The following is a 19,810-nucleotide window of genomic DNA, read 5'->3' on the forward strand; positions in this document are numbered from 1 at the left end:
GAGCATTGGCAACCGTTTGGCACCATTTTTGAGTGAATTGCCGAAAGTTAGATTTTTTATGAAATTGTGACCCCGGGGCTTTGCGATTTTTTCAAAAAAATCTTTTTCTGCCGGTTAACTTGTCGAGGTCTGATTTCTTCTGATGAAAACCCTTCTGTTTCCAATGCCAAAACTCTCAGGGGAGCATTTGCAACCGCTTGGCACCATTTTTGAGTGAATTGCCGAAAGTCAGATTTTTGATGAAATCTTCTTCTGCCGGTGCAGTTGTTGAGGGCTGATTTCTTTTCCTGCGATAAAAAGCCTTCTGTTTTCACAGCCAAACCTCTCAGGGGGGCATTTGCAACCGTTTGGCACTTTTTTGGAGTGAATTGCCGAAAGTCAGATTTTTGATGAAATTGTGACCCCGGGGCTTAGCGATTTTTTAAAAAAAAAAAAATTCTCCCGGTTAAGTTGTGGAGGGCTGATTTCTTGTCCTGTGATAAAAAGCCTTCTGTTTTGACTGAAAAACCTCTCAGGCAAGCATTTGCAAGAGTTTGGCACCATTTGTGAGTGAATTGCAGAACATCAGATTTTTGCTGAAATTGTGACCGCGCCCTAATATAAATTAGTCAACTACATTTTGTATAAATTCATTCGAAATACTGTCGTATTTATCTAAGCAGTCTATGTTTGTAAGCAGTCCGTTCACAGGTTGCAAGTGTTACCATATTATCACTCCACCGATTAAAGGAGATCATCTCTTTGCTCTTTCAGTTTATCAATATCAGCCTCTCAGCTACCATTAGAGTGTGTACAATCCATTTCTGTTGTCCAGTTGTTAACTTCCATATAGTAGGCATATAGTTAAAAAAAGTTTCATGTTTTATTGTATATTATTTTATCCTGCAAGCTGCTGAGCGTGGCTGGCACGACCCAGTCAGATGGGTGGGGTATAAATAATAAAACTATTATTATTATTTATTTATTATTGAATAGGATATCGCTTTTTTCATCAGAGAAGTGTTGGAGGGTTTGAGAATGAAATATACTCTGAGTCGAGAGTGGATTTCATGCTCTTTATTCAGCTCATAGTGCTGAGGAGGAATGGATGTTCCCTCAAAGTATCTGCTTTATATACATTATTTACACAGAGGGCTGCATGTGATTGGCTAGTTTACACCAACTTTACTCCTACTTTACACCTAGTTTACTCCTAGTTTACTCCTTGTTTACACCTAGTTTACTCCTACTTTACTCCTAGTTTACACCTACTTTACTCCTAGTTTACTCCTACTTTATGTGTGCTTTTATTTAAAATGCACCTGTGGGTTACTTGTGGGGCATAGGAATTTGTTCATTTTTTTCTTGCACCACATGGTCTCAGGGACGGTGAACAGGCGGTGGACAACATCTCAGGGGAGCATTAGCGATTTTTTCAAAAAAATCTTTTTCTGCCAGTTAAGTTGTCGAGGGCTGATTTCTTGTCCTGTGATAAAAAGCCTTCTGTTTCAACGGCCATACCTTTCAGGGGAGAATTTGGAACCGTTTGGCACCATTTTTGATAGAATTGCCGAAAGTCAGATTTTTTATGAAATTGTGACCCCGGGGCTTAGGATTTTTTCAAAAAAATCTTTTTCTGCCGGTTAAGTTGTTGAGGGCTGATTTCTTCTATTTCCATTCCCAAACCTTTCAGAGGATCATTTGCAACCGTCTGCAACTATTTTTGACTGAATTGCCGAAAGTCAGATTTTTTATGAAATTGTGACCCCGGGGCTTAGGAATTTTTTCAAAAAAATCTTTTTCTGCCGGTTAAGTTGTTGAGGGTTGATTTCTTTTCCTGTAATAAAAAGCCTTCTGTTTCAACCGCCAAACATTTCAGGGGAGCATTTGGAACCGTTTGGCACCATTTTTGAGTGAATTGCCGAAAGTCAGATTTTTTATGAAATTGTGACCCCGGGGCTTAGGATTTTTTCAAAAAAATCTTTTTCTGCCGTTTAAGTTGTTGAGGGCTGATTTCTTTTGCTCTGATAAAAAGCCTTCTGTTTCGACCGCCAAACCTTTCAGGGGAGCATTTGCAAACGTTTGGCACAATTTTTGAGTGAATTGCCAAAAGTCAGATTTTTTATGAAATTGTGACCCCGGGGCTTTGCGATTTTTTTAAAATAAAAATTTCTACCGGTTAACTTGTCGAGGGTTGATTTCTTTTCCTGTGATAAAAAGCCTCGGTTTCGAACGCCAAACCTCTCAGGGGAGGTTTACAGCTACTTTACACCTAGTTTACTCCTACTTTACACCTAGTTTACTCCTACTTTACACCTAGTTTATGTTGGGATACTGCCAGGGAGATAAAGTCCATCTTGGCCCCCAAGCTCGGTGCCGGACGATCCATCGACCTCCCGTAGTCAGGCAATATCAGCAATTCAGCGACACTAAGCCTCAGGCTTAGTGCACACTATATCAGCAGAATTCACACAGCAGGAAGTTGCACAAGCAGAGAGCAGAACATGCATATTTACAGTTTATTAGGCATTGGTCAGAACAAAGAAATCATGACCGTCTCCTCCGACTGCTCAGGCAAGACAGGCAAAAACGAAACGAACTTACAACATAAACATCCTGTGAGACAGGAACTTACGCAGGCTGTTATACAAACATCCTGCTCCCTTTTAAGGTGGAACGGAAATATCCTAACATCCTCCCCCTTTCCGTGTAACCTGTAGTACCTGTGGTTCAACCCAATTGCAACCTTTGTGCGTAAACCTTCAGTTGTTCTCTGTTAACAACCTTAGACAACAGATCAGCAGGAATTTCATTTCCTGGCATGTAGGACACCTGAATGAGTCCTTTCTGAATACACTCTCTTGCACGATGTAGCTTAATCTGCAAGTACTTGGTCCTTTGCTTGCAACTCTCCGAGTTCAGCAAAGCCAAACAAGATCTATTGTCTTGATACACTTGTATAGGACATTTCACAGAAACCCCAATGTCCTTAAACAGTTGCATCAACCATTCACAATCCATGAGTGAAAATGACAGAGCATTGAGTTCTGCTTCACAGGAACTTAGGCTAACTGTTGTCTGCTTTTTGCACAACCAGTCAAACAGGCAGTGGTTGTACATGTAGCATACTCCAGAAGTGCTTGTACCATCCGTGGTGTCACTTCCAAAACTTGCATCTGCAAAGATTTCAAGACCTCCAGTCTTCTGACTGGTGAACCTCAGCCTGTAGTGCATAGTCCCTTTCAAATACCGGGCTATGCGCTTCAGAGCTTTCCAATCCTGAACAGTAGGATTGTTAGCATGTCTGCTAAGCAGGTTAGTGCTTACAGCAATGTCAGGTCTCGAACATCTAGCAATGAAATTCAACTTGCCTAGAATGCATCTGTACAGCGTTGTGTCAGAAAACGCTTCAGCAGTACTGTCTACCTGGTAACCTGTCACCATCGGTGTGTCTGCTGGGTTTGCATCAACCAAATTCAACCTGGTTAATACATCAGCAATTTTCTGTGTTTGGTGTACCAGAAAATTACCTGCTTGGTCCCTCTCCACCTGCAGAGAAAGATAGTTGGATACCTCACCAAGATCCTTCATGTCAAAGTGCTCCTTCAGCTGAGCTAGGGTGCTTTGGTAGAAAGCCTGATTCTTCCAAAACATCAGAAGATCATCAACAAAACATAAACAATACAGTTTGTTTTGCCCCTCCTCCTTGACAAACACACATGGATCAGCTTTGCCCTGGTGAAAACCTAGAGAAAGCAACGTTTCAGTGAGTTTTGTGTTCCAACACCTGGCACTCTGCTTGAGACCATATAAGGATTTCCGCAGTTTACAGACCATTCCCTTCTGTATCTGCATTCCATCAGGTGGAAGCATGTACAGCTGCTCGTTCAAAATCCCGTACAAAAAAGCTGTATTAATGTCATGATGGGAAACATGCAGTTTCTCCTCCGCAGCGATCTTGAGCATCAGCCGAATGCTCTCATATTTGACCGTGGGTGAGTAGGTCTCGTGGTAATCCTGCCCTGGTACCTGTGAAAAACCTCTGGCAACCAATCTGGCTTTGTGTCTGACAACCTTGCCATTCTGGTCTGTCTTGGCCTTGAAGACCCATTTGCTGCCAACCAGTCTCATTCCTGGGACTACCGGTACCAGTTCCCAAGTTTGGTTCCTGTTCAAGGAATCAACTTCAGCCTTCATGGCATTAAGCCAAGGCTCAGCATCTTTAGAGGTTAACTCCTGAACCTCTTTGAAGCTTGAAGGTTCCCACACCTTCTCTGAGCTACTAAGAACAGCAGTTGCCGTCTTAGCAAACTCATCAGCAAATCTCTTTGGAGGTTTGCCTTTGGTCGCCCTTTCAGACCTGCGAACCAGACGCAAGTCTTCTGGACTCATCTCCTCTTTCTTAGGAGAAAAATGACCAATGGTGAACAGTGGTTCTACCAGTTCATTGTCAGACTCATCAGATGGTCTGACTGAGGCCTTTGCGCTCTTGTAGTCTGCTGTGTCATCACTGTCACTGACAGCAGCAGCAGCGCCGCCCACTGAACTGGAATCCGAACTCTGATCATCATCATCATCATCATCATCCTCAGTTTCCTCAGCTTTCTCAGCATGATCTGCTTTCTTCACATCACCTTCATCCTCCTCTGGGTAACTCTGGAAAATTCCCACATTTTCCCCCCACTTAGGATTGTACTCAACACTCCTTGTGAACTTTATGGATTTAGAGTTAGTCATCCATACCCTGTATGCACCTTTTTCGTACCCCATGAACAAACCATGTGCCCCACGCTTCCCAAGCTTGTTGCTTTGTGGGGTGTGCACCCACATGTCAGAACCAAAGATTCTCAAGTGCTTGGTGTTAGGTTTCTTACCAAACATCTTCTCATAGGGAGTGCAACCAATAGGTGATGACAGTCTGCGATTAAAAGTGTAAACCAAATTCGAGAGAGCTTCCCCCCAAAACTTCTCAGGGAGGTTGGCATCATGCAACAAGGTTTTTATCCCTTGCAGCAACGTTTGATTTGCTCTCTCCGCAAGCCCATTCATCCATGGCGATCTAGGCGTTGACAAGTCATGCTGGATTCCCTTCTCAGTCAGGAAAGCTTCAAACTGCTGAGAAGTGAACTCCCCGCCTCGATCAGTAAACAGACAACCAATACGTTTACCGTGAGCATTCTCCAACCAAGCACAGAATGCCTTGAACCTAGGAAATGCTTGCGATTTCTGCTCGAGCATAAACACATGAATGTACCTGGAAAAAGAATCAATTAGAACCATGAAGTACCTTGCTCCTCCCAAAGAGGGCGCTAGAGGGCCTACCAGGTCTGCGTGAACTAGCTGGTAGGGTTTGGAAGCCTGCCTGCTAGACTCCTTGCCTTTTGGAGCAACCTTCACCTTGTTCTCTGCACAAGATACACATTTCATGTGAAACTTACAAGGTTTGATGTCCAAACCTTCAACCAACTCAGGCATCTTGGCTAGTGCTTGCCAAGAGAGGTGACAAAATCTGCGATGTGCATCGTGAATGCAACCTGCATGAAGAACCTTGTTAGTTTGTGCAACACAACAAGTATCAGCATTAGACATAGCAACACCATTGTCATCATAAGTTAGACAGAACAAACCATCCATCAACTTTGCATGCCACATGTCCTCTTTGCCTTTTCTGATGACACAGATAGTCCTCTTGAAGGAAACCTCAAAACCACGCCCAGTCAGCTGTGGTACACTTATCAAATTGTCCACAGCTCCTGGAACAAAAAGAACATTACTAATCGTAGTATGCAGACTTTCAAGTTTCACAGTCCCAACTCCTGTAGCTTGCAAAGTCCTTCCATCAGCCAGCTGGACCTCTCCATCTTGAGGTGTGAAGGAGATGAACAGATGGCGGTCTTTGGTGAGATGGCGCGTGGCCGCAGAGTCAACAATAAACCTGGCCTTCCCCTTCGAAGCAGATTTGCTGGCAAACAAAACCTTGTTTTCCACCAGCGTGGGCTTTTGCAGCTTGCCTTTAGCCTTTGGTGAAGCTGTGCCAGCAAACATAGCCGTGTTTTCCACTGGCGAGGGCTTTTGCTGCTTGCCCCCCTGCTCCTGGCCATCAGACTTGCCTTTAGCCTTTGGTGGAGCTGTGCCAGCAAACATAGCCTTGTTTTCCACTGGCGTGGGCTGTTGCAACTTGCCCCCCCGCTCCTGGCCACCTGCAAGCATCTTGCTCTGTTTACGTCTGGTCTTCCGGCCTCTGCAAAGGCTCTGACCTTGGTTCTCACGAGAAACAGAGCTCTCAGCTGCCGACTCCTTGGCTCCCTCTGGAGGCTGGAATGCTGCCTGGGATGACATCACAGTCAGCTCCCCCTGCAGCTTGCAACCGGTGCCCTCGGCATCTGTGCATTCTCTAGCATTCTGGGAAACAGCCAGGACCTCCGATGCATTCAAACACTGGGCTGGGATTATTGGCTGGTGGGCCTTTTTCAAAGCATCCCACATGTCACGTGCCGTGAGATTTCCAGCAAGCGTCTTTATTTCCTCCAGAGAGACGGACAAGACTATTACGTCTATGGCTCTCGAATTCTGAGCCTGCCATCTCCCTGTCAGAGGAACTGGAGGGGCTTCACAGACAGTATGCCAGACTCCAAACTGACGCAGCAAACTCTCACACCATTTTGCCCAGCTCTGATAATTGTCCCGATTTAATTTTGGGCACTCAGCAGCTTCAGAGGCTTGGAAAAACTCCATTCCACCTCTTAACGCCAGCCGTGAGTCTTCTTTGCCTTCTAAGACTTCTTATCTCGGCAGCTCATTAATCACGATGCCTCTGGCTCGGCTCCCAGGCCAATTAATTGTGCCGGACATCAAAGACTTCTTCCGCGGCAGAAAAGCCTCTGCTTTCACTTTCCCAGCACATACCTTTCAGCAGTCTGTCGCTGTCTTACTCTTCTGCAAGTGCCGTGAATCTGGGCCCATAACCTGTTGTTGGGATACTGCCAGGGAGATAAAGTCCATCTTGGCCCCCAAGCTCGGTGCCGGACGATCCATCGACCTCCCGTAGTCAGGCAATATCAGCAATTCAGCGACACTAAGCCTCAGGCTTAGTGCACACTATATCAGCAGAATTCACACAGCAGGAAGTTGCACAAGCAGAGAGCAGAACATGCATATTTACAGTTTATTAGGCATTGGTCAGAACAAAGAAATCATGACCGTCTCCTCCGACTGCTCAGGCAAGACAGGCAAAAACGAAACGAACTTACAACATAAACATCCTGTGAGACAGGAACTTACGCAGGCTGTTATACAAACATCCTGCTCCCTTTTAAGGTGGAACGGAAATATCCTAACAGTTTACTCCTACTTTACACCTACTTTTCTCCTAGTTTACTCCTACTTTATGTGTGCTTTTATTTAAAATGCATCTGTGGGTTACTTGTGGGGCATAGGAATTTGTTCATTTATTTCTTGCACCACATGGTCTGAGGGACAGTGTACAGGCGTTGCACAAGCTCTCAGGGGAGCATTAGCGATTTTTTCAAAAAAATCTTCTTCTGCCGGTGCAGTTGTCGAGGGCTGATTTCTTTTCCTGCGATAAAAAGCCTTCTGTTTTGACAGCCAAACCTCTCAGGGGGGCATTTGCAACCGTTTGGCACTTTTTTGGAGTGAATTGCCGAAAGTCAGATTTTTGATGAAATTGTGACCCCGGGGCTTAGCCATTTTTTTAAAAAAAAAAAATTCTCCCGGTTAAGTTGTGGAGGGCTGATTTCTTGTCCTGTGATAAAAAGCCTTCTGTTTTGACTGAAAAACCTCTCAGGCGAGCATTTGCAAGAGTTTGGCACCATTTGTGAGTGAATTGCAGAACATCAGATTTTTGCTGAAATTGTGACCGCGCCCTAATATAAATTAGTCAACTACATTTTGTATAAATTCATTCGAAATACTGTCGTATTTATCTAAGCAGTCTATGTTTGTAAGCAGTCCGTTCACAGGTTGCAAGTGTTACCATATTATCACTCCACCGATTAAAGGAGATCATCTCTTTGCTCTTTCAGTTTATCAATATCAGCCTCTCAGCTACCATTAGAGTGTGTACAATCCATTTCTGTTGTCCAGTTGTTAACTTCTATATAGTAGGCATATAGTTAAAAAAAGTTTCATGTTTTATTGTATATTATTTTATCCTGCAAGCTGCTGAGCGTGGCTGGCACGACCCAGTCAGATGGGTGGGGTATAAATAATAAAACTATTATTATTATTTATTTATTATTGAATAGGCCATCCCTTTTTTCATCAGAGAAGTGTTGGAGGGTTTGAGAATGAAATATACTCTGAGTCGAGAGTGGATTTCATGCTCTTTATTCAGCTCATAGTGCTGAGGAGGAATGGATGTTCCCTCAAAGTATCTGCTTTATATACATTATTTACACAGAGGGCTGCATGTGATTGGCTAGTTTACACCAACTTTACTCCTAGTTTACACCTAGTTTACACCCAGTTTACACCAACTTTACTCCTAGTTTACACCTGGTTTACTCCTGGTTTACTCCTAGTTTACACCTAGTTTACTCCTGGTTTACTCCTAGTTTACTCCTAGTTTACACCTAGTTTACTCCTAGTTTACTCCTGGTTTACTCGTAGTTTACACCTAGTTTACTCCTGGTTTACTCCTAGTTTACTCCTAGTTTACACCTAGTTTACTCCTGGTTTACTCCTAGTTTACTCCTAGTTTACTCCTAGTTGCTTTGCGATATTTCAAAAAAATCTTTTTCTGCCGGTTAAGTTGTTGAGGGCTGATTTCTTGTGCTGTGATAAAAAGCCTTCTGTTTTGACCACCAAACCTTTCAGGGGAGCATTTGCAACCATTTGGCACCATTTTTGAGTGAATTGCCGAAAGTCAGATTTTTTATGAAATTGTGACCCCGGGGCTTTGCGATTTTTTCAAAAAAATCTTTTTCTGCCGGTTAAGTTGTCGAGGGCTGATTTCTTCTGATGAAAACCCTTCTGTTTCCACTGCCAAAACTCTCAGGGGAGCATTTGCAACCGTTTGGCACCATTTTTTAGTGAATTGCCGACAGTCAGATTTTTGATGAAATCATCTTCTGCCGGTGCAGTTGTCGAGGGCTGATTTCTTGTCCTGTGATAAAAAGCCTTCTGTTTCGACCGCCAAACCTTTCAGGGGAGCATTTGCAACCGTTTGGCACCATTTTTGAGTGAATTGCCGAAAGTCAGATTTTTTATGAAATTGTGACCCCGGGGCTTTGCGATTTTTTTAAAATAAAAATTTCTACCGGTTAACTTGTCGAGGGTTGATTTCTTTTCCTGTGATAAAAAGCCTCTGTTTCGAACGCCAAACCTCTCAGGGGAGGTTTACAGCTACTTTACACCTAGTTTGCTCCTACTTTACACCTAGTTTACTCCTTGTTTACTCCTGGTTTACTCCTGGTTTACTCCTAGTTTACACCTAGTTTACTCCTGGTTTACTCCTAGTTTACTCCTAGTTTACTCCTGGTTTACTCCTAGTTTACACCTAGTTTGCTCCTAGTTTACTCCTGGTTTACTCCTGGTTTACTCCTAGTTTAAACCTAGTTTACTCCTGGTTTACTCCTAGTTAACTCCTAGTTTACACCTAGTTTACTCCTGGTTTACTCCTAGTTTACACCTAGTTTACTCCTACTTTACTCCTGGTTTACTCCTAGTTTACATCTAGTTTACTCCTAGTTTACTCCTGGTTTACTCCTAGTTTACTCCTGGTTTACTCCTAGTTTAAACCTAGTTTACTCCTAGTTTACACCTGGTTTACTCCTAGTTTACTCCTAGTTTACACCTAGTTTACGCCTAGTTTACTCCTGGTTTACTCCTGGTTTACTCCTAGTTTACTCCTAGTTTACACCTAGTTTACTCCTAGTTTACTCCTAGTTTACACCTAGTTTACTCCTAGTTTACTCCTAGTTTACACCAACTTTACTTATAGTTTTCTCTTAGTTTACACCTAGTTTACTCCTAGTTTACTCCTAGTTTACACCTAGTTTACTCCTAGTTTACACCAACTTTACTCCTAGTTTACTCCTAGTTTACTCCTGGTTTACTCCTAGATTACACCTAGTTTACTCCTAGTTTACTCCTAGTTTACACCTAGTTTACTCCTAGTTTACACCTAGTTTACTCCTAGTTTACTCCTGGTTTACACCTAGTTTACTCCTAGTTTACACCTAGTTTACTCCTAGTTTACTCCTAGTTTACACCTAGTTTACTCCTAGTTTACACCAACTTTACTCCTAGTTTACTCCTGGTTTACTCCTAGTTTACTCCTGGTTTACTCCTAGTTTACTCCTGGTTTACTCCTGGTTTACTCCTAGTTTACTCCTGGTTTACTCCTAGTTTACTCCTAGTTTACTCCTAGTTTACACCAACTTTACTCCTAGTTTACACCTAGTTTACTCCTAGTTTACTCCTGGTTTACTCCTAGTTTACTCCTGGTTTACTCCTAGTTTACTCCTGGTTTACTCCTAGTTCAAAGCTAGTTTACTCCTAGTTTACACCTAGTTTACTCCTAGTTTACTCCTAGTTTACACCTAGTTTACTCCTAGTTTACACCTAGTTTACTCCTAGTTTACACCAACTTTACTCCTAGTTTACACCTAGTTTACTCCTAGTTTACACCTAGTTTACTCCTAGTTTACTCCTGGTTTACTCCTGGTTTACTCCTAGTTTACACCTAGTTTACACCAACTTTACTCCTAGTTTACTCCTAGTTTACTCCTGGTTTACTCCTAGTTTACACCTAGTTTACTCCTAGTTTACTCCTAGTTTAGACCTAGTTTACTCCTAGTTTACACCTAGTTTACACCTAGTTTACTCCTAGTTTACACCTAGTTTACTCCTAGTTTACACCTAGTTTACTCCTAGTTTACACCAACTTTACTCCTAGTTTACACCTAGTTTACTCCTAGTTTACTCCTGGTTTACTCCTAGTTTACTCCTGGTTTACTCCTAGTTTAAACCTAGTTTACACCTAGTTTACTCCTAGTTTACTCCTAGTTTACACCTAGTTTACTCCTAGTTTACACCTAGTTTACTCCTGGTTTACTCCTAGTTTACACCTAGTTTGCTCCTGGTTTACTCCTAGTTTACTCCTAGTTTACACCTAGTTTACTCCTGGTTTACTCCTGGTTTACTCCTAGTTTACACCTAGTTTACTCCTGGTTTACTCCTAGTTTACTCCTAGTTTACACCTAGTTTACTCCTGGTTTACTCCTAGTTTACTCCTAGTTTACTCCTAGTTAACTCCTAGTTGCTTTGCGATATTTGAAAAAAATCTTTTTCTCCCGGTTAAGTTGTCGAGGGCTGATTTCTTGTCCTGTGATAAAAAGCCTTCTGTTTTGACCACCAAACCTTTCAGGGGAGCATTTGCAACCGTTTGGCACCATTTTTGAGTGAATTGCCGAATTGCCGAATTGCCGAATTATCCTGGAAGCTGCTGAGCGTGGCTGGCACGACCCAGTCAGATGGGTGGGGTATAAATAATAAAACTATTATTATTATTTATTTATTATTGAATAGGACATCCCTTTTTTCATCAGAGAAGTGTTGGAGGGTTTGAGAATGAAATATACTCTGAGTCGAGAGTGGATTTCATGCTCTTTATTCAACTCATATTGCTGAGGAGGAATGGATGTTCCCTCAAAGTATCTGCTTTATATACATTCTTTACACAGAGGGCTGCATGTGATTGGCTAGTTTACACCAACTTTACTCCTAGTTTACACCTAGTTTACTCCTGGTTTACTCCTAGTTTACTCCTAGTTTACACCTAGTTTACTCCTAGTTTACACCTAGTTTACTCCTAGTTTACTCCTAGTTTACTCCTGGTTTACTCCTGGTTTACACCTAGTTTACTCCTAGTTTACTCCTAGTTTACACCTAGTTTACTCCTAGTTTACTCCTAGTTTACACCTAGTTTACTCCTAGTTGCTTTGCGATATTTCAAAAAAATATTTTTCTGCCGGTTAAGTTGTCGAGGGCTGATTTCTTGTCCTGTGATAAAAAGCCTTCTGTTTTGACCGCCAAACCTTTCAGGGGAGCATTTGCAACCGTTTGGCACCATTTTTGAGTGAATTGCCAAAAGTCAGATTTTTTATTAAATTGTGACCCCGGGGCTTTGCGATTTTCTCAAAAAAATTCTTTTCTGCCGGTTAAGTTGTCGAGGTCTAATTTCTTCTGATGAAAACCCTTCTGTTTCCACTGCCAAAACTCTCAGGGGAGCATTTGCAACCGTTTGGCACCATTTTTGAGTGAATTGCCGAAAGTCAGATTTTTTATGAAATTGTGACCCCGGGGCTTTGCGATTTTTTTAAAATAAAAATTTCTACCGGTTAACTTGTCGAGGGTTGATTTCTTTTCCTGTGATAAAAAGCCTCGGTTTCGAACGCCAAACCTCTCAGGGGAGGTTTACAGCTACTTTACACCTAGTTTACTCCTACTTTACTCCTACTTTACACCTACTTTACTCCTAGTTTCCACCTAGTTTACTCCTACTTTATGTGTGCTTTTATTTAAAATGCATCTGTGGGTTACTTGTGGGGCATAGGAATTTGTTCATTTTTTTCTTACACCACATGGTCTGAGGGACAGTGTACAGGCGATGCACAAGCTCTCAGCGGAGCATTAGCGATTTTTTCAAAAAAATCTTCTTCTGCCGGTGCAGTTGTCGAGGGCTGATTTCTTTTCCTGCGATAAAAAGCCTTCTGTTTTGACAGCCAAACCTCTCAGGGGGGCATTTGCAACCGTTTGGCGCTTTTTTGGAGTGAATTGCCGAAAGTCAGATTTTTGATGAAATTGTGACCCCGGGGCTTAGCGATTTTTTTTTTAAAAAAAAAATTCTCCCGGTTAAGTTGTGGAGGGCTGATTTCTTGTCCTGTGATAAAAAGCCTTCTGTTTTGACTGAAAAACCTCTCAGGCGAGCATTTGCAAGAGTTTGGCACCATTTGTGAGTGAATTGCAGAACATCAGATTTTTGCTGAAATTGTGACCGCGCCCTAATATAAATTAGTCAACTACATTTTGTATAAATTCATTCGAAATACTGTCGTATTTATCTAAGCAGTCTATGTTTGTAAGCAGTCCGTTCACAGGTTGCAAGTGTTACCATATTATCACTCCACCGATTAAAGGAGATCATCTCTTTGCTCTTTCAGTTTATCAATATCAGCCTCTCAGCTACCATTAGAGTGTGTACAATCCATTTCTGTTGTCCAGTTGTTAACTTCCATATAGTAGGCATATAGTTAAAAAAAGTTTCATGTTTTATTGTATATTATTTTATCCTGCAAGCTGCTGAGCGTGACCCAGTCAGATGGGTGGGGTATAAATAATAAAACTATTATTATTATTTATTTATTATTGAATAGGCCATCCCTTTTTTCATCAGAGAAGTGTTGGAGGGTTTGAGAATGAAATATACTCTGAGTCGAGAGTGGATTTCATGCTCTTTATTCAGCTCATAGTGCTGAGGAGGAATGGATGTTCCCTCAAAGTATCTGCTTTATATACATTATTTACACAGAGGGCTGCATGTGATTGGCTAGTTTACACCAACTTTACTCCTAGTTTACACCTAGTTTACACCCAGTTTACACAAACTTTACTCCTAGTTTACACCTAGTTTACTCCTGGTTTACTCCTAGTTTACACCTAGTTTACTCCTAGTTTACTCCTAGTTTACATCTAGTTTACTCCTAGTTTACTCCTGGTTTACTCCTAGTTTACTCCTGGTTTACTCCTAGTTTACACCTAGTTTACTCCTAGTTTACTCCTAGTTTACTCCTAGTTTACACCTAGTTTACTCCTGGTTTACTCCTAGTTTACACCTAGTTTACTCCTAGTTTACTCCTAGTTTACACCTAGTTTACTCCTAGTTTACACCAACTTTACTCCTAGTTTACACCTAGTTTACTCCTAGTTTACTCCTGGTTTACTCCTAGTTTACTCCTAGTTTACTCCTGGTTTACTCCTACTTTACTCCTAGTTTACTCCTAGTTTACTCCTAGTTTACACCTAGTTTACTCCTAGTTTACACCAACTTTACTCCTAGTTTACACCTAGTTTACTCCTAGTTTACTCCTAGTTTACACCTAGTTTACACCAACTTTACTCCTAGTTTACTCCTAGTTTACTCCTAGTTTACACCTAGTTTACTCCTAGTTTACACCTAGTTTACACCTAGTTTGCTCCTAGTTTACTCCTGGTTTACTCCTAGTTTAAACCTAGTTTACTCCTGGTTTACTCCTAGTTTACTCCTAGTTTACACCTAGTTTACTCCTGGTTTACTCCTAGTTTACACCTAGTTTACTCCTGGTTTACTCCTAGTTTACTCCTAGTTTACTCCTAGTTTACATCTAGTTTACTCCTAGTTTACTCCTGGTTTACTCCTAGTTTACTCCTGGTTTACTCCTAGTTTAAACCTAGTTTACTCCTAGTTTACACCTAGTTTACTCCTAGTTTACTCCTGGTTTACTCCTAGTTTACACCTAGTTTACTCCTAGTTTACTCCTAGTTTACACCTAGTTTACTCCTAGTTTAATCCTAGTTTACACCTAGTTTACTCCTAGTTTACACCAACTTTACTTATAGTTTTCTCTTAGTTTACACCTAGTTTACTCCTAGTTTACTCCTAGTTTACACCTAGTTTACTCCTAGTTTACACCAACTTTACTCCTAGTTTACTTCTGGTTTACTCCTAGTTTACACCTAGTTTACTCCTAGTTTACTCCTAGTTTACACCTAGTTTACTCCTAGTTTACACCTAGTTTACTCCTAGTTTACTCCTAGTTTACTCCTAGTTTACATCTAGTTTACTCCTAGTTTACTCCTGGTTTACTCCTAGTTTACTCCTGGTTTACTCCTAGTTTAAACCTGGTTTACTCCTAGTTTACACCAACTTTACTCCTAGTTTACTCCTAGTTTACACCTAGTTTACTCCTAGTTTACTCCTGGTTTAAACCTAGTTTACACCTAGTTTACTCCTAGTTTACACCTAGTTTACTCCTAGTTTACTCCTGGTTTACTCCTAGTTTACTCCTGGTTTACTCCTAGTTTACACCTAGTTTACTCCTAGTTTACTCCTGGTTTACTCCTGGTTTACTCCTAGTTTACACCTAGTTTACTCCTAGTTTACTCCTAGTTTACACCTAGTTTACTCCTAGTTTACTCCTAGTTTACACCTAGTTTACTCCTAGTTTACACCAACTTTACTTATAGTTTTCTCTTAGTTTACACCTAGTTTACACCTAGTTTACTCCTAGTTTACTCCTAGTTTACACCAACTTTACTCCTAGTTTACTCCTAGTTTACTCCTAGTTTACTCCTAGTTTACACCTGGTTTACTCCTAGTTTACACCAACTTTACTCCTAGTTTACTCCTGGTTTACTCCTAGTTTACACCTAGTTTACACCTAGTTTACTCCTAGTTTACTCCTAGTTTACACCAACTTTACTCCTAGTTTACTCCTGGTTTACTCCTAGTTTACTCCTAGTTTACTCCTAGTTTACACCTAGTTTACTCCTAGTTTACTCCTGGTTTACTCCTAGTTTAAACCTAGTTTACACCTAGTTTACTCCTAGTTTACACCAACTTTACTCCTAGTTTACACCTAGTTTACTCCTAGTTTACTCCTGGTTTACTCCTAGTTTACACCTAGTTTACACCTAGTTTACTCCTAGTTTACACCTAGTTTACTCCTAGTTTACTCCTGGTTTACTCCTAGTTTACACCTAGTTTACTCCTAGTTGCTTTGCGATATTTCAAAAAAATCTTTTTCTGCCGGTTAAGTTGTCGAGGGCAGATTTCTTGTCCTGTGATAAAAAGCCTTCTGTTTTGACCGCCAAACCTTTCAGGGGAGCATTGGCAACCGTTTGGCACCATTTTTGAGTGAATTGCCGAAAGTCAGATTTTTTATGAAATTGTGACCCCGGGGCTTTGCGATTTTCTCAAAAAAATGTTTTTCTGCCGGTTAAGTTGTCGAGGTCTGATTTCTTCTGATGAAAACCCTTCTGTTTCCACTGCCAAAACTCTCAGGGGAGCATTTGCAACCGTTTGGCACCATTTTTTAGTGAATTGCCGACAGTCAGATTTTTGATGAAATCTTCTGCCGGTGCAGTTGTCGAGGGCTGATTTCTTGTCCTGTGATAAAAAGCCTTCTGTTTTGACCGCCAAACCTTTCAGGGGAGCATTTGCAACCGTTTGGAACCATTTTTGAGTGAATTGCCGAAAGTCAGATTTTTGATGAAATTGTGACCCCGGGGCTTAGCGATTTTTTTTTAAAAAAAAATTCTCCCGGTTAAGTTTTGGAGGGCTGATTTCTTGTCCTGTGATAAAAAGCCTTCTGTTTTGACTGAAAAACCTCTCAGGCAAGCATTTGCAAGAGTTTGGCACCATTTGTGAGTGAATTGCAGAACATCAGATTTTTGCTGAAATTGTGACCGCGCCCTAATATAAATTAGTCAACTACATTTTGTATAAATTCATTCGAAATACTGTCGTATTTATCTAAGCAGTCTATGTTTGTAAGCAGTCCGTTCACAGGTTGCAAGTGTTACCATATTATCACTCCACCGATTAAAGGAGATCATCTCTTTGCTCTTTCAGTTTATCAATATCAGCCTCTCAGCTACCATTAGAGTGTGTACAATCCATTTCTGTTGTCCAGTTGTTAACTTCCATATAGTAGGCATATAGTTAAAAAAAGTTTCATGTTTTATTGTATATTATTTTATCCTGCAAGCTGCTGAGCGTGGCTGGCACGACCCAGTCAGATGGGTGGGGTATAAATAATAAAACTATTATTATTATTTATTTATTATTGAATAGGACATCCCTTTTTTCATCAGAGAAGTGTTGGAGGGTTTGAGAATGAAATATACTCTGAGTCGAGAGTGGATTTCATGCTCTTTATTCAGCTCATAGTGGTGAGGAGGAATGGATGTTCCCTCAAAGTATCTGCTTTATATACATTATGTACACAATGGGCTGCATGTGATTGGCTAATTTACTTCTGCCTTACTCCTACTTTACACCTTGTTTACTCCTAGTTTACTCCTTGTTTACACCTAGTTTACTCCTACTTTACTCCTAGTTTACACCTACTTTACTCCTAGTTTACTCCTACTTTATGTGTGCTTTTATTTAAAATGCATCTGTGGGTTACTTGTGGGGCATAGGAATTTGTTCATTTTTTTCTTGCACCACATGGTATCAGGGACGGTGAACAGGCGGTGGACAACATCTCAGGGGAGCATTAGCGATTTTTTCAAAAAAATCTTTTTCTGCCGGTTAAGTTGTCGAGGGCTGATTTCTTGTCCTGTGATAAAAAGCCTTCTGTTTCAACGGCCAAACCTTTCAGGGGAGAATTTGCAACCGTTTGGCACCATTTTTGAGTTAATTGCCGAAAGTCAGATTTTTTATGAAATTGTGACCCCGGGGCTTTGTGATTTTTTTAAAATAAAAATTTCTACCGGTTAACTTGTCGAGAGCTGATTTCTTTTCTTCTGATAAAAAGCCTTCTGTTTCGACCGCCAAACCTTTCAGGGAAGAATTTGGAACCGTTTGGCACCATTTTTGATTGAATTGCTGAAAGTCAGATTTTTTATGAAATTGTGACCCTTGGGCTTAGGATTTTTTCAAAAAAATCTTTTTCTGCCGGTTAAGTTGTTGAGGGCTGATTTCTTCTATTTCCATTCCCAAACCTTTCAGAGGATCATTTGCAACCGTCTGGCACTATTTTTGACTGAATTGCCGAAAGTCAGATTTTTTATGAAATTGTGACCCCGGGGCTTAGGAATTTTTTCAAAAAAATCTTTTTCTGCCGGTTAAGTTGTTGAGGGTTGATTTCTTTTCCTGTAATAAAAAGCCTTCTGTTTCAACCGCCAAACATTTCAGGGGAGCATTTGGAACCGTTTGGCACCATTTTTGAGTGAATTGCCAAAAGTCAGATTTTTTATGAAATTGTGACCCCGGGGCTTAGCATTTTTTCAAAAAAATCTTTTTCTGCCGGTTAAGTTGTCGAGGGCTGATTTCTTCTATTTCCATTCTCAAACCTTTCAGAGGATCATTTGCAACCGTCGGGCACAATTTTTGAGTGAATTGCCGAAAGTCAGATTTTTTATGAAAATGGGACCCTGGGACTTAGGATTTTTACAAAAAAATCTTTTTCTGCCGGTTAAGTTGTTGAGGACTGATTTCTTGTCCTGTGATAAAAAGCCTTCTGTTTCAACCGCCAAACCTTTCAGAGGATCATTTGCAACCGTCTGGCACCATTTTTGAGTGAATTGCCGAAAGTCAGATTTTATATGAAATTGTGACCCTGGGGCTTAGGATTTTTTCAAGAAAATCTTTTTCTGCCGGTTAAGTTGTTGAGGACTGATTTCTTGTCCTGTGATAAAAAGCCTTCTGTTTCAACCGCCAAACCTTTCAGGGGAGAATTTGGAATCTTTTGGCAAAATTTTTGAGTGAATTGCCAAAAGTCAGATTTTTTATTTAATTGTCACCCCGGGGCTTTGGATTTTTTCAAAAAAATCTTTTTCTGCCGGTTATATTGTTGAGGGCTGATTTCTTTTCCTGTGATAAAAAGCCTTCTGTTTCAACCGCCAAACCTTTCAGGGGAGAATTTGGAACCTTTTGGCACAATTTTTGAGTGAATTGCCAAAAGTCAGATTTTTTATGAAATTGTGACCCCGGGGCTTAGGGATTTTTTCAAAAAAATCTTTTTCTGCCGCTTAAGTTGTCGAGGGCTGATTTCTTGTCCTGTGATAAAAAGCCTTCTGTTTTGACCGCCAAACCTTTCAGGGGAGCATTTGCAACCGTTTGGCACCATTTTTGAGTGAATTGCCGAAAGTCAGATTTTTTATGAAATTGTGACCCCGGGGCTTTGCGATTTTTTCAAAAAAAACTTTTTCTGCCGGTTAAGTTGTCGAGGTCTGATTTCTTCTGATGAAAACCCTTCTGTTTCCACTGCCAAAACTCTCAGGGGAGCATTTGCAACCGTTTGGCACCATTTTTGAGTGAATTGCCGACAGTCAGATTTTTGATGAAATCTTCTTCTGCCGGTGCAGTTGTCGAGGGCTGATTTCTTTTCCTGCGATAAAAAGCCTTCTGTTTTGACAGCCAAACCTTTCAGGGGAGCATTTGCAACCGTTTGGCACAATTTTTGAGTGAATTGCCGAAAGTCAGATTTTTTATGAAATTGTGACCCCGGGGCTTTGCGATTTTTTCAAAAAAATCTTTTTCTGCCGGTTAAGTTGTCGAGGTCTGATTTCTTTTGCTCTGATAAAAAGCCTTCTGTTTCGACCGCCAAACCTTTCAGGGGAGCATTTGCAACCGTTTGGCACCATTTTTGAGTGAATTGCCGAAAGTCAGATTTTTTATGAAATTGTGACCCCGGGGCTTTGCGATTTTTTTAAAATAAAAATTTCTACCGGTTAACTTGTCGAGGGTTGATTTCTTTTCCTGTGATAAAAAGCCTCGGTTTCGAACGCCAAACCTCTCAGGGGAGGTTTACAGCTACTTTACACCTAGTTTACTCCTACTTTACACCTACTTTACCCCTACATTACACCTACTTTACTCCTAGTTTCCACCTAGTTTCCACCTAGTTTACTCCTACTTTATGTGTGCTTTTATTTAAAATGCATCTGTGGGTTTCTTGTGGGGCATAGGAATTTGTTCATTTTTTTCTTACACCACATGGTCTGAGGGACAGTGAACAGGCGATGCACAAGCTCTCAGGGGAGCATTAGCGATTTTTTCAAAAAAATCTTCTGCCGGTGCAGTTGTCGAGGGCTGATTTCT

The sequence above is a fragment of the Podarcis raffonei genome, chromosome 7, assembly GCF_027172205.1.
Source record: "Podarcis raffonei isolate rPodRaf1 chromosome 7, rPodRaf1.pri, whole genome shotgun sequence".
In the NCBI taxonomy this organism is placed as follows: Eukaryota; Metazoa; Chordata; class Lepidosauria; order Squamata; family Lacertidae; genus Podarcis; species Podarcis raffonei.